General features: G+C 39.6%; 1 protein-coding gene across 17 annotated transcripts in view; it reads right to left on the bottom strand.

The window, feature by feature from the left end:
- Window positions 1-13101, bottom strand: part of CCDC91 (coiled-coil domain containing 91) — a 341211-nt gene that overhangs the window by 151420 nt on the left and 176690 nt on the right. For 2 of the 17 annotated variants that reach the window (XM_075508290.1, XM_075508204.1), the window contains exon 1: window positions 12204-12414. The exons of 10 other annotated variants lie outside the window; for them this stretch is intronic. The gene's annotated coding sequence lies outside the window, so the exon portion shown is untranslated. 5 more of the 17 variants (XM_075508305.1, XM_075508221.1, XM_075508254.1 and 2 more) reach the window with 4 other exon arrangements.

Below are 13101 nucleotides of genomic sequence, written 5' to 3'. Positions count from 1 at the left end.
CACACCAGCAGAACATATCGCAGGCCATGAGATTTGACTGAAAACCAGCATTTCAAACTAAGTACAACTTTTCTTCAATCTACAGTTGATCAGGCCAAGATACTGATTTTTGCTCCAGCAGCTTATAAATTTAAAGCAAGTCAACTGTGGCATGTATATCACATGGAAATCTCTTTAGAAGCTCTGCATTATTTCAGAAGTTGCACCCCATGGAAAGTCCTTTTAAAAGCTTAACTGGCAAGTGTATGCCAAAATATTTTGTTTTCCATCTAAAACTACACTAAATTCCAATCCTCAGAGACAGGATTTCCGGTTTATTTCTCTCTATACACACACACTAAACTCAAGAACTGTAACATAGGAAAGTGTTGTTAAAGTTTTGAAAAAAGAGTAAGCCTAATGCAAATAAGTTGACTGTAGGTCTCTCTTCCTCAGAAATTAAAAAAAGAAAAATCACTGGCCTGTATTCTGCGATAAATAAGATATTTAAGTGAAAATGTATGTAGTTAATATAAGAGGATACTAAAACAAATTCAAAGTAATGCAATTCCAATCTTTCCCTCAAGCCTCACCTCAGGGTAAATGAAATCAATTCTAGTAGTGTGTCCTGGCAAAGTATTTAATGAGGAAAAATTCAACTGTAAAGAACTACAAGACCAAGTTTTGGCAACAGTACACAGAATATCAGATAGCTTTTACCTACATTCACCTTATTCAGAAACCTTAAGGAGACATGGAATGAACTTATAATTCTTCAGTACACTATTTAGTATATTTAGCAGTTATTTAGTATCTTTATTTATTTACAAGCTAACAGAACTTCAGAATCTAGAGCACGTACAGAAAGCACTGCAAGCAACAAAATCTTTTCATGGTACTAGATAACAGGTTTCAAACAGATCAAACTCTATAATCAATATTTTCCTAATTACTTCTTATATGTACTTATTGGTGTCCCCCATTCTATGAGGACTTCAGCTGTAATTAAAATAATGAAAGACAGTTATTTCTTATTCTTCTCCTTACAATTCATTGTGTTGGAAACTAATTTACAGCCAAATAATTCTTCTGATTAAAAGTAGGCTCTTGCATTGGTAGCATGGTTCAACACCACCTTCTTATTTACCACAATCAATTCTGTGCAAGAAATTACACTGTAGTAAAACCTAAAGCAAACACAATCAAGAACAATCACAGCATATAAGTAGTCTGCTGACTTTTTTTGGCTCTGAAACATTTGAAAATAAACCACTCCATAGGACCTCTAATGGAAAGCAGAAGAGGAGTGGCTTAAGAGTGAATTTCACATTTGTCTTTACTTGTCAAGGACATCTATACATATTTACGTAGACACCAAGACTATTTAAAAAGTATATTGTTAGTATGGACTTCTAAATCAATATTCAAAGCACTTCAGTTTTGGCTTAGCAGTTTTGTACCTCAGCCTAAGTTTGTCATTACCACTGCAAATGGAGTTAAGGACTCATTGTCACACCCACTAAATAACCCCTAGGTGCAAACTGTCTCAGAGGTTTTTCAGAAATATTAACAGAGAAGCACAGCCAGTACTATTTTCCTCTGTATAAAAAAGCTACCTTTTTGCTGGCATGGAAAAGAACTGACTAGCAATGAATAAGTACTATTTACATGTCTCCTATTTGAAGTTCAAATTAGTTTGGTCCCTCAACTCTCTACAACAACCTAGCATCACAAAACCAATTCCAAACCTTTGGAAGTTTTGTATTTTGAATCTTCAAATCTTATGTGCAGCCTAGCTCAATTAATCAATGTCATCTATTACTGTTATTACCTCCTCTCTCACACACTAATTCTCACACATAACACTTAACATCCAAATTCACTTACTTCTCTGATCTAGCTGGTACTCTGAACATAAATTTCACCAACTATTATACCAAGGGATGTCTTCTAGCAAACATTATCAGAACTGTCCATCTCTTCAACACTTAAAAACTTTACATATCAATCAGTAACAGTGCCTTTTAAATACGAGCTACACTTCTTGTAGCAAGGCATGGCTTTCATGTGTCTTTCAATGGACTGTGATCAGACACAAAACACCCGGAGGAAGTAGATGGTAAAGCGTAATACACAGTAACTTAAATTAGTTATACTGTTCTTTGCAGCTCATACTTGCAGATACCATGACAACCAGAAGCATATTAAATCACCAGCCTTTTAGTCCCTTCCTCTACTGCAGGGGCCAGCAGTCAGAAAAATAATACCCACATATTCAGCCTGAATACACAGAACTAAAAATGGAAAAGAAGTTTGCTCCTTGGACAAACTTCTCAGAGGACAAGAGTATGAGAAAAAAGTTGTTACTGCAGCAGTGATACTACTTGTTGACCGATGTCCTCTGTCCAGGATTAACAGCAGCCTAACAACACAACAATCTGCTGCCTAACTTAGCACAGACACACATTAACTAAAGACATTGACAGTCCCTTGCACAAACCATCAGGAAATTGCTGTAGGGAAACATAATATGTAAACAAATGTGTTAGATGAACTGCTCAGAAAATGTTTTTATGTCACAGAATCACAGAATTGTATAGGTTGGAAAAGACCTTTAGGATCATCGAGTCCAACCGTAAACCTAACACTACCAAGACCACCACTACACCATGTCCCTAAGCACCTCATCCAAACATCTTTTAAATACTTCCAGGGATGGCGACTCAACCACTTCCCTGGGCAGCCTGTCCCAATGCTTGATAACCCTTTCAGTGAAGTAAAATTTCCTAATATCCAGTCTAAACCTCCCCTGGCGCAACTTGAGGCCATTTCCTCTCGTCCTATCAGTTGTTACCTGGGAGAAGAGCTCAGGTCAATAGTTACCTATTTCTACCATATGCAGATATTCTATTTATAAAACAAAACATATGCATATGTTTTATTTTATTTTCCTAACAGGTCTATTATCACTCAATGTATTTAGATTCCTACGTTTCACCATTATAGCCAAAACCATATGCAGAAGATCAGGCTATTTTTCTGACATCTCCTTTTCCCTTAACTTTACACCACAGTAGAAAACAAATCTAAACAATGTACCAGTGGAACAAAGACTGTTTTATCTTGAATTATTTGAATTCAATGTAATCCCCAGGGAAGGAGACAAAAAATTGCATATGAAATTCTAATTTTAAGGCTTGTAACACACTGTTACAGAGAATCCCTTCATAATCTTGTATGTGGAGTTCAAATTGTTTATGAAGTTGCTGCAATGGGTTGCTAGTTTCTGCTTCTCAGATGAAGGGATTTTATTTGTTCGTCTTTTAAATGTTAAGTTACTTTCAGGGCTAGGTTAAGCAACCTGTTTCACTCTGCATTTAAATGGAGTAGGGGACTATATTAACTTTTCGCAATTGGATAAGAGCGTAGCCACCACTAACCGAAACGGAAGTCTGCTGCTGCGTAGAGAGTAAAAGGCATAAAACACATTTCAACAGGGCACCAATTATCCTCATAGTTTTCTCTCATCAGAGAAGACTATGCAATGTATTTCTTCCCTTACCTCTTAAGATGTTTGAGAACACAGGATCTTTATCTTACTGAAAAAAAATCATTCAAAAAACTCCCACTATCTTCCTTTTCTTTGTTAGCAGTGTCAGTTGCTTTTATATTCCAAGTCCTACATCAGGTGTGCCTGGAGTTCTTCACCAAAAATATACACAAAAAGACAGTAAAACTACGGTCTTAGACCCAGCTGCTATATCATATCTGCCCAACTAAACGTGTACCCAACTCCAACATCTCGGCCATAAGGAAGTGACTACTTCAAACAATGCTCCCGCTCCCCCCCAAAAAAAAAAACAAAACCCAAAGATAAAGAACACTGAACAGCCAGTCGTGAAATTTATCTTATAGCTACTGACCAAGCAGCAGTTCGATCTTAACACAAATGAAATTCATAGGTGGGTATGACCTAGTCAACTCTCCAGCTCATTTTATACAAAATAATTTGTCTGCTAACAAGCTGGACTGAATTTGGACCACTGATTTTGAACTGGTAGATTCTGGATCCCCATCACTATGTCCCCAAGGCATTCTGGTCTGCCCTACTCTCACTCCTTAAGAATGTCGTTATAAACATTTTTAGTAAAAAACATACAAGCTGCAACACTTCTAGAAAACTTCAGGTGGACACCAAATAAATATCAGTGGTTTGTGCTAACAGATCAGAATGCATGTAGTCTGTTTTGCCTTTTTTTTTTTAATAAGGAACTGTATGTTCATTATCACTCACAGATTTTGCCTTAAAACAAAAAAATAAGAAGCTGTCAGCAATGAAAATATTTTCTAAAGTCATTACTGTCTTAGCAAACACTTCTCTCTAAAGTAAGTCTGTAACTCCTCTAGCAGTGAAGCACAGAAAGTTTTCCCTACGAGACAAAAGATTATTTTTTTAAACAGGACTGTCATTGGCCACAAGCTCCTACCACATCACAGATCAAACCCTTTCCATTTTCTTACTACTACTCATGCAGTAATCACAAATCAAATGTGGAAAAGGAATGAAAACCGACTTTCAAAGACCTCAGGTAAAAACACTGCCTTACTGAAATCCAGGCATTCCAAACAAGGGGTCCTGTACCAAACAAGGCAAAAGGTATACCTATAAGAAGATAAAGACCTGTCTAAACAACAGATACGACCCAATCTGGAAATCTAATTATAAAATCATATTATATTCAAAGGTGAGAACAGGTTATAATACATGTACAAAATTCCAATATAAAATTATTCATTCTATTCCATAAAAGAGAACTTCCATTTGACAGAGAGATATTTAAACTTTTTGCAGTAACATTTATCTGGTTTTAAATACTGAGAACATTTTCATCACAACCATATTATAAAAACTCAATGAGCATCAGAAATACAAAAAAAATCAACTTAGAAAACAAGTCTTTCTAAGAATCTTTTGAGTCCCTTAATTATTTTTCAGAACAGGACCTGCACAAGCACAATGATGACATGATCCTACTAATGCTTTCTCATATCTCCATGGACTGCTAAATGCAAATTACAGTCCGTATCCTGAACCTTTCTAACATGAGTAGTCCTATAAGTTTTAATGAGTTTGTCAACTGGAAAAACGTTTTTTTTCTTTTTTTTTTACATTTAGTTAAAAAAATAAATTAAATAAACATTTTAATAAAAATTAATAGTGTGTTTAAATTTTTTTGTTGTTTTTTCATTTCATTAATTCATTATTAGTAATATTAATGATACATAAAAACATTAGCAAAGCATAGTGGAAACAGTGACAATAAGTACAAATTCTACAATAACAAACTGAAAACTGAAATCCACCAGACTCTCAGGAAACAACTACTAACTCTGTGGGACTCCACAACCCATTTCTAAAATGGAGTCAGCTCATCTCAGAATGAATTTGTGTGGGGAAAAAAAAAAAAAATTTAAATACATTTTGCCTCCTTTATGTTTTTCCTAATGCTTTACTATATAGCCTGAGTCAAACTGGGATCAGTTTATATAATTTCATACTGCAGAATCACATTGCCCTGATATTATCATTCCCTTTAGATGCTGACCTAAAGCCAGAAGAAACTCCACTTATCCATTGAAATTTCCAAAGCTTTAAGCTCTCTTCAGCGTTACAGAAGATATGTCTCATGTAAATATTTGGACAGAGAATTCTGGAGCCCAATTCTTCATTTGTAGGAGGCACCTACACACCATAATCTTTAAGAATATACTTTGCCCAGTGAAGGCACAGGGCAATCCATGAACAATTTCCAGTAAGTTAAAAACAGCCTTTACAGACTGTAACAGCAATTCTCTGCAGCCAGGCTCAGGAGGTAGTTCCTGACAGAGACACCTCTGGACATTATGAAAAGTCCCAAATAGTACCAGGGAAACATGGACCCCAACCTCAGCAAGGATTAACGACAAGATTTTCCCAGAAAGCAGGTACCTATTCTGGGTACATAACAACAGATGAAGTGTCTCTAAACCTGCTCACCTTCTTACAGATTTCTCCTACCTTCATTCAGTGTGCCCAAAAGAACATGTGCAACAGCAAGTATGTCTACAGCAGTTACTTTCTTGAAAAGTCCATAGCTTAGAGCAAATATTTGTCATCCCTTTCAGCTCACATTTATTTAGTATCCTAACCCAGAGCTGCAGCTCTTCCCCAGAGTGTTCACAGAATAGAATATTTTAGTTGGAAGGGACCTACAACGATCATCTAGTCCAACTGCCTGAGCACTTCAGGGCTGACCAAAAGTTAAAGCATGACATTAAAGGCATTGTCCAAATGCCTCAAACGCTGACAGGGATGGGGCATTGACCACTTCTCTAGGAAGCCATTTCCAGTGTTTGGCCACCCTCTTGGTAAAGAAATGTTTCCTAATGTCCAGTCTAAACCTCCCCTGGTACAGCTTCGAACCATTCCCATGCATCCGGGCACTGGATACCAAGGAGAAGAGCTCAACACCTCCCTTTCCACTTCCGCTCCTCAGGAAGCTGTAGAGAGCAATGAGGTCACTTCTCAGCCTCCTTTTCTCCAAACTAGACAAGCCCAGAGTCCTTGGCCGCTCCTCATAGGACATGCCTTCCAGCTCATACTATTCATATTGAGCTAAGCATGAAATTTTTATTACATTTTCATAATACATGTTTATTGTCATTTGAAACAGATGATTGCAAATTGTGTATTTTTCTGCTTCTATTCAGATCAAAAGACTATAGTGTCTTGGGATGGCTGTGCTGTCACACAACAGCTCTTAAGAATGCAATACTTAATAATCAGAGTACAATTCCTCAATACATACATACAAAACCTGAAACACAATCAATAAGCATACTCAAACATTGATATTCTCTGTGGTAATACTACGGTGAACTACTTGTACAGAATTAACACGTCACATTAAATCCCTTTTTAAGTCCTTTGTTGAAGTAAAAGCAACAGCTCTAGTAATAGATTCAGGGCTACAGCCTTGAAATTAGTAGTTTTCCAACTGGAAGAATTTGGGTTTGGATGTTTTGTACCTTAACATGTGCTTGCATACCCTATATCCTTCGTTTCCAAAGAAAATACTTTTTAATATTGTCAGCCCTTAGTGCCACTTTCCAACTGTATTCCATGGACTACAACCTATTTACTCTCCAGTACAGATTGCTTTGCCTTATACAGTACTCACTACAGCCTTATAATCCAAAGGGAAGATGAACAGAAGCAAGAGTCACAATTTGGAACCACCCTTGCTACAAGCATAACTATTTTAACTACTTTTTCCTAAAACAAACAAACAAGAAGTCCCAACCATTATTGTTGCGTAGTCACCCCAAATTAGTTTACATATATGCACAAAAACCTGCCACCTTTTCCAGAAGGACTGCACTAGAATATGAGAAGCAATATTCCTGGAGTCTAAAGGTGGAAGAATTGGCTAAGACCCAACTTATGTTTCACTGCACCTGAAAACTTCCTGACTAGTTAATATTGTAGTATTACGATGCCTTATATTACCAGATAAGGAGATTCATAAAAATTAGCTAAAACATTCAAATTTGGTTCTTTGATCAAGGAAAGTGCTGAATAAGTGAAAACTTGACATTCTAAAACCATTACCAGAGTTGCTAGTGGGAACCTTAAAAATCAGAATTTAATCCTGTACCATTTTCAGTAAGTAGAAGTTTTTAAAGCCAGTGTTCCATAAACTGCCTGAGATTTTAGATCTTTTTATACTAAGTCAGCACTAGAGTTTGGACATGCTTGATTTTCTTAAAACTAAAACTTAGAACTTTGTGCAAATATAAGAGAAGACATATTTTATATTGAATGAAATTAGCAACTTAAACTAAAGCAATTTCCAGATTCTTCTCTGAAAGACATACAAAACCTGAATTGTGATCACTTTAATGACAAATAGCAAAAACTGCTTTTCTTATATAGGCATTATACAGGCATGAGAAACATTTTTCTTTCTGAGGATCCAAAACACTCTTATAAATATTACGTCCATTCCTCTAGCTCTGTTTCAAAAGCTTGAAAAGTTTACTAGACAGTATCCGTGACTGTGATCAACAGGAAATATTAGCCTCATGCACAGAAACAAACAAAGGCAGACAGATGCCAGATCCAGCAGCTGAAAAACTCCAGAAGAGTTCTATAAAAATGCCATCCCTAAAAATCTCTTTAGGAATATCCATCACCACTTTAACAAACAAGTACATGTAAAGCAATAAATACAATTCACTTTCTTTTAATTCAAAAACTCCTCTGTGATAGCTTATAAAGAAATTTATGGGTACGTAATTCCGCTTCTCCAACTACACCCTATAGTGGAATTTACATTTTTAAGCCTTGGTTTCATCAAAAGAGTGGACAGAACCCCCAGAATTCATTTCAGTCACTCCAAAAATAAATCTGTCAACTGAGCAATGTAAAGGAAAAAAGTCTGCTACGTCAGAAAAGCAAAGTTCTTCACATTGGTCAATCCCAAACTCTTCAGGAAGAAAGAATATGAATCCTACTGTACGTTAAGAAAGTCTAGATACTATGTTATTCTACATTAAGAAAATTACAAATCACTTAATTCCTTTCTGTAAAAATAGCACCACTTCTGGAGACTCAGGTCTGGAGAGCAGGTACCACTGCTTGAGGGACACAAAGGGATAAAGGAAGATTAAGGTCACAATAGGCCTTATCAGAAATGCTAAATGTGACTTTAAAATTCAAGGTATTTATTTTTACTAACACAAGCAAGAGTTATACCCACATAAATCTTAAGTCTTTAGAAACGTGAGATAAACAAAACAGAAAAACAACCCCCACCTTGAATTTCTGATACATTCTTATGATTATAAATATCAAAGTAACAAAGTAGTGAAATGTAACAGATGTTAAAATACAATGTCTGAAAGTCACCTTGCAACACTTTTTACCACTTACAATGCACTTAAAGGTAGATTTAGTCTGCACCACTTAAAATTTACACTGTCTGCAGCCTGAAACCTCTAGTGTGCTCGGAAAAAGTCCTACACAAGAGAAAAAACATAGCTGAAAAGTATCAAGATTGGTTTAAGAAGAGTTTTTTCCTTCATTATTATGATCAAATTAGTTTTACATGAGCAGAAATAACTTTCTTGTAAGGGCATTTAAGCATCAAAAACAGCACAAATGGACAATAGCAGATTACAAAACACACAAGCATATCAGACCATTGCAGACTGAAACAACCACCTTGTGAACTTGAATGGACTCAAATGAACATGGGCAAGAAGGTATTGTGAACTTTACATTTAAAGATTCACAAAAAGCTTGTTTCCATCATACCACAAACTTTGTTCCATTTGGTGTTGCAAGCTTTCCTGGAAGTTGGTTTTCAGTAAGCCAGGAGGAATCAAGCCAACTGCTCAGATATACACCATTCTTAGATGTCTTAGCAGTTCTGTAAACATTTGGAGAATGCCAGTTATTGCCCTTAAGATTGCAATCCAATTGTTCCTCTGAACCAGAAATATGCATTATAGCATAATTGTATTTTGGCACCTACAAATCTATGTAGCTATCATCATCCTGAACATCAGCCTGACACCACATAAACAGCTCACATTGTCTAGACAACATATATTCTTCACCAAGCTCTGGCAGTAGTTGTGTCACTTGGAACGAAACGTGAAGGAGCTGGTCTAACAGTCCATGGTGTTCAAAGACATGCAGAAAACAATCAAGGAACATGCAATTAAGTGCAAAAGTACTTAAACTGCATTGAGAGTTCTAGTGAGGCACTGACTGATCAGTATGTCTCAAAATCCTTGTGGAGGTTTATGGACAAACATCACAGCTGTAAATGTGTCACCAGGTATACTCAATTTTCAATCATTTCTATCCCTAGGTAGAATTAAACTGGAAGGAAGCCTTGAACTTAATTATAGCAATGGTCAGAATAGAGATTTGGATAAAAACATGTCCAAAGGTGACAGACTCTATCTTAATGTCCACTGTCTCAATCTGGTGTGTACAAAATCCACCCACCTCCTCACATGAGCTACAGTAAAATACCATCTCAGCTTTAAGGTAGAAGGAATCAGCATGTGGAGGCTGTGATGTCCCAGACTAACAGCAGAAGGCATTATTGGTGAAGCTATTCACAAAGACATGTTGAGGCACACAGCACCTAAGTTACTGTCCTAGTCTCCTGTATTTACTAATCTTCAAAATAGCGTAAAATAAATTTGCACCATATTCTCAAGAATCTCTTTAAGAGGTTCTGAAAAAGGCTCTGGGATTATCTACTATCCATTGAGCATCCAGGTATCACCTGTTTGAACACTGCTGTGATTTTTTTTTTCTTTCAAATCCTACTAGCATGGAGTCCACTACTGCACTTGTTAACAGGCATTGTCTACCCTGCAAACTCGGTTTGAAAATGGTCAGCAGTCTGTTTCCTGTATTAGTGAGTGAGAAACTGACATCCCTGAAGAAAAAATCATGAAGTACTAGAACACTAGCACCAACGGTTACTTAGACATTCAAGCCCAAGCCATGGATACAGAGGCACTCAGAACAAAGTCATAAATTTAAGAAACGTACCCAGAAGAGCAAAATTTGAAAAGCAGGAGAAAGCAAAACAGCCAGAAAGCACTGAGAACAAAAACAATTAAGTAAGTCTACAGAAACAGGTGTTCAAGCACTGTGACAAAACTACCCAAAGCTCCACTAAAATGCTGCAGTAAGATGGCAAGAAATGCATTCACAATGCGTAGTTGACAAGCAAAAAGAATTGCTACGATAGGAAAATTGTCTACAAGATAAACTATAGTCTCCTGAGAAGAACCAAAGCTGCAGAGAGTTCATCAAGGGAATATCCCAGACCAAAATGCTAAGCTCAGGTGCTGAGGTATCAAGAGGATATAGTCAACCCTATTATACGCATAAGAAGCCTCAAAACCTTAAATGTTTAAAAACCAGATTTATAGAAAATGTATTAGATGCCTGAAGATTCAGACAGATTTGCAAATACTTCAACACCTAATTCCATTTATAGTAACAGATATTAGGCACACAGGCACCTCTGAAAAATCAGACTAGATATTTCACAACTTAAGATTCTGGACAACATTTGAAAATTTGGCCATGCACAGTTTGGCCTCAGAAGCAGAGGTCACAGACAAGATTTCCAGACCTCTGGGCTAGAGAACTACTCACAAGGTTCTCCTTCCTGTTGACAGGTATATCAATTTTCTGGTGCAGGGAAGGAAGGCTCCTGTTGTTCCTCTAAACTACTTTTAAAGTCCCCTTTTGTAGAAACCCTTAAGTCACGTCACTAAGAACAGCCACCACAGCACACGGATATCAGTACTGGTGGGCCGTAGCTGTGGCACAGGTAGGGCCTGGACCTAGGGGCAGGATCGGAGAAGGAGTCAGGCAGATGAAGGCAGGCCTCGCAGAGACAGTCACCTGCAGCAACCGCTGCACCCAGGCTCTACCACGGCGGGTACCAGGCCAGCTCCACGGCCCGCAACCCCCGCAACGGGAGGGCGGTGAACCGGCTGGAAACAGCACCTGCCTCCCCCGACAGGCTTATTCGGCGCGGGTGGGCAGCCTCTACAGAGTAGGGAGGGAGGCGGCTTCCCCCCTTCACTTTAGCCCGCTCCGCGGCCGCCCCTGTCAGAGACCCCGCGGCCGGTGGGACCGTTGGCACCGTTGGCGTTCCGAGCCCGCCGCCACCAACCGCCGCGCCTCGCTCCCGCGCAGGCAGCGCGCGCGCCTGCCGTTCGGGGCCGCCCCACTCCCACCACAGGAAAGCCGCCCCCACGCGCGCGAGCCGGACACGCACACAAGCCCCAGCCAGCGCGGCCTCACCCGGATGTGGATTTCACGCCGCGCCCTCCCCCCACTCCCCCTCCTCCCCGGCACCCCGCGAGTCACGTGGTGCCAGCCCCGCACGCGCGCGTTGGGAGCCGGCGGTCGCTGATTGGGTGCCGGTGAGGGCCCGCGTGGGGGCGGGCGCGCGGGCGCCACCGCCTGAGGCGGGAGGGGGCGCGCTCCCGGTGTCGGGCTGCGGCAACTGCTGTAACCGCCGCTCGGGGCCCAGCGCCGGGGCACGGGGCGCCGCCGCCGCCGGTGGGTGCCTCGGGGAGTGGCTGGCCATCCTCGGACGGCTCCCCGGCCGCCACGGCGCCTTATTCTTCCTTACCGGGCCAGTCACGGAAACCCGACGCCACTGGAATCGCCGGCTGGCGCCGGTCTCGGAGCAGCCCCGGCCCCAGCCTCTTGGCCTTTGGTTCTGCAGTCAAAACGTGGTTGCTCGCCCTGCCTGCGTGGTGACCTTAGGCTCGATGCCTCAAGCTTTGTCCTCAAACAGCAGCCGCATGTTTAGTTAGCACCAGCTGCCACCCTTCTGCATCATCACAGAAAATGAATCAAGAACCGACTGGAGAGTGAAGATCAAACCACCCCCCGGTCTGGACAGAAGGAGAAGATAAGCTTTTGGGCAGTCCTCTCTGCAGTTGGCTGTGAGGTGCTGAGAGGACATGGTGCAAAGTGGCAAAAACTAAGAGCATCCGAGTCGTGAATGACATACCATAGTGTGATGAACTGGGGAAACTTAAGTGGTTATTTTTGTTACTGAACCTATTCTGTGGACAAAACAGTTTCAGTATCTAATACAATAGATACTTATTTAATGAGCAGTGCATTAAAAGGCCTAGAATGAAAAAGATTTAGCATTATGGCACTGGAACAGTACACTGCAGTAATTTTCATGTTCCATACTACATGAACAAACAGGAAAATATGATGGTTTAGGCTGTATGTCCCTTTACACCTGACTGCAGTGTTCCCAAAGGTGGCAACAGAACATGATTTTTTTTGGTAAATAACATAAGCACATTTATTAGTCTTTTTACAAGTTATGCCATGCATTAAAAAAAAAAAAAAAAAAAAAAGGCTTGTGCCTGAATCACTATAAAAGTTGAAAGTTTGATGGACATTTCTGAAACATTCATCCTCAGCAGACAAAAACAGCAATTCTAAGGGCTCTTGTTTTCTGCATTATATCCCAGCAGTGTTATCCCAGTGTTATCCCAGCTAAA

Source organism: Mycteria americana, chromosome 1 (genome assembly GCF_035582795.1).
Source record: "Mycteria americana isolate JAX WOST 10 ecotype Jacksonville Zoo and Gardens chromosome 1, USCA_MyAme_1.0, whole genome shotgun sequence".
Classification (NCBI taxonomy): domain Eukaryota; kingdom Metazoa; phylum Chordata; class Aves; order Ciconiiformes; family Ciconiidae; genus Mycteria; species Mycteria americana.
The sequence above is the reverse complement of the archived record's forward strand: the minus strand, read 5'-3'. Positions and strand labels throughout refer to the sequence as shown.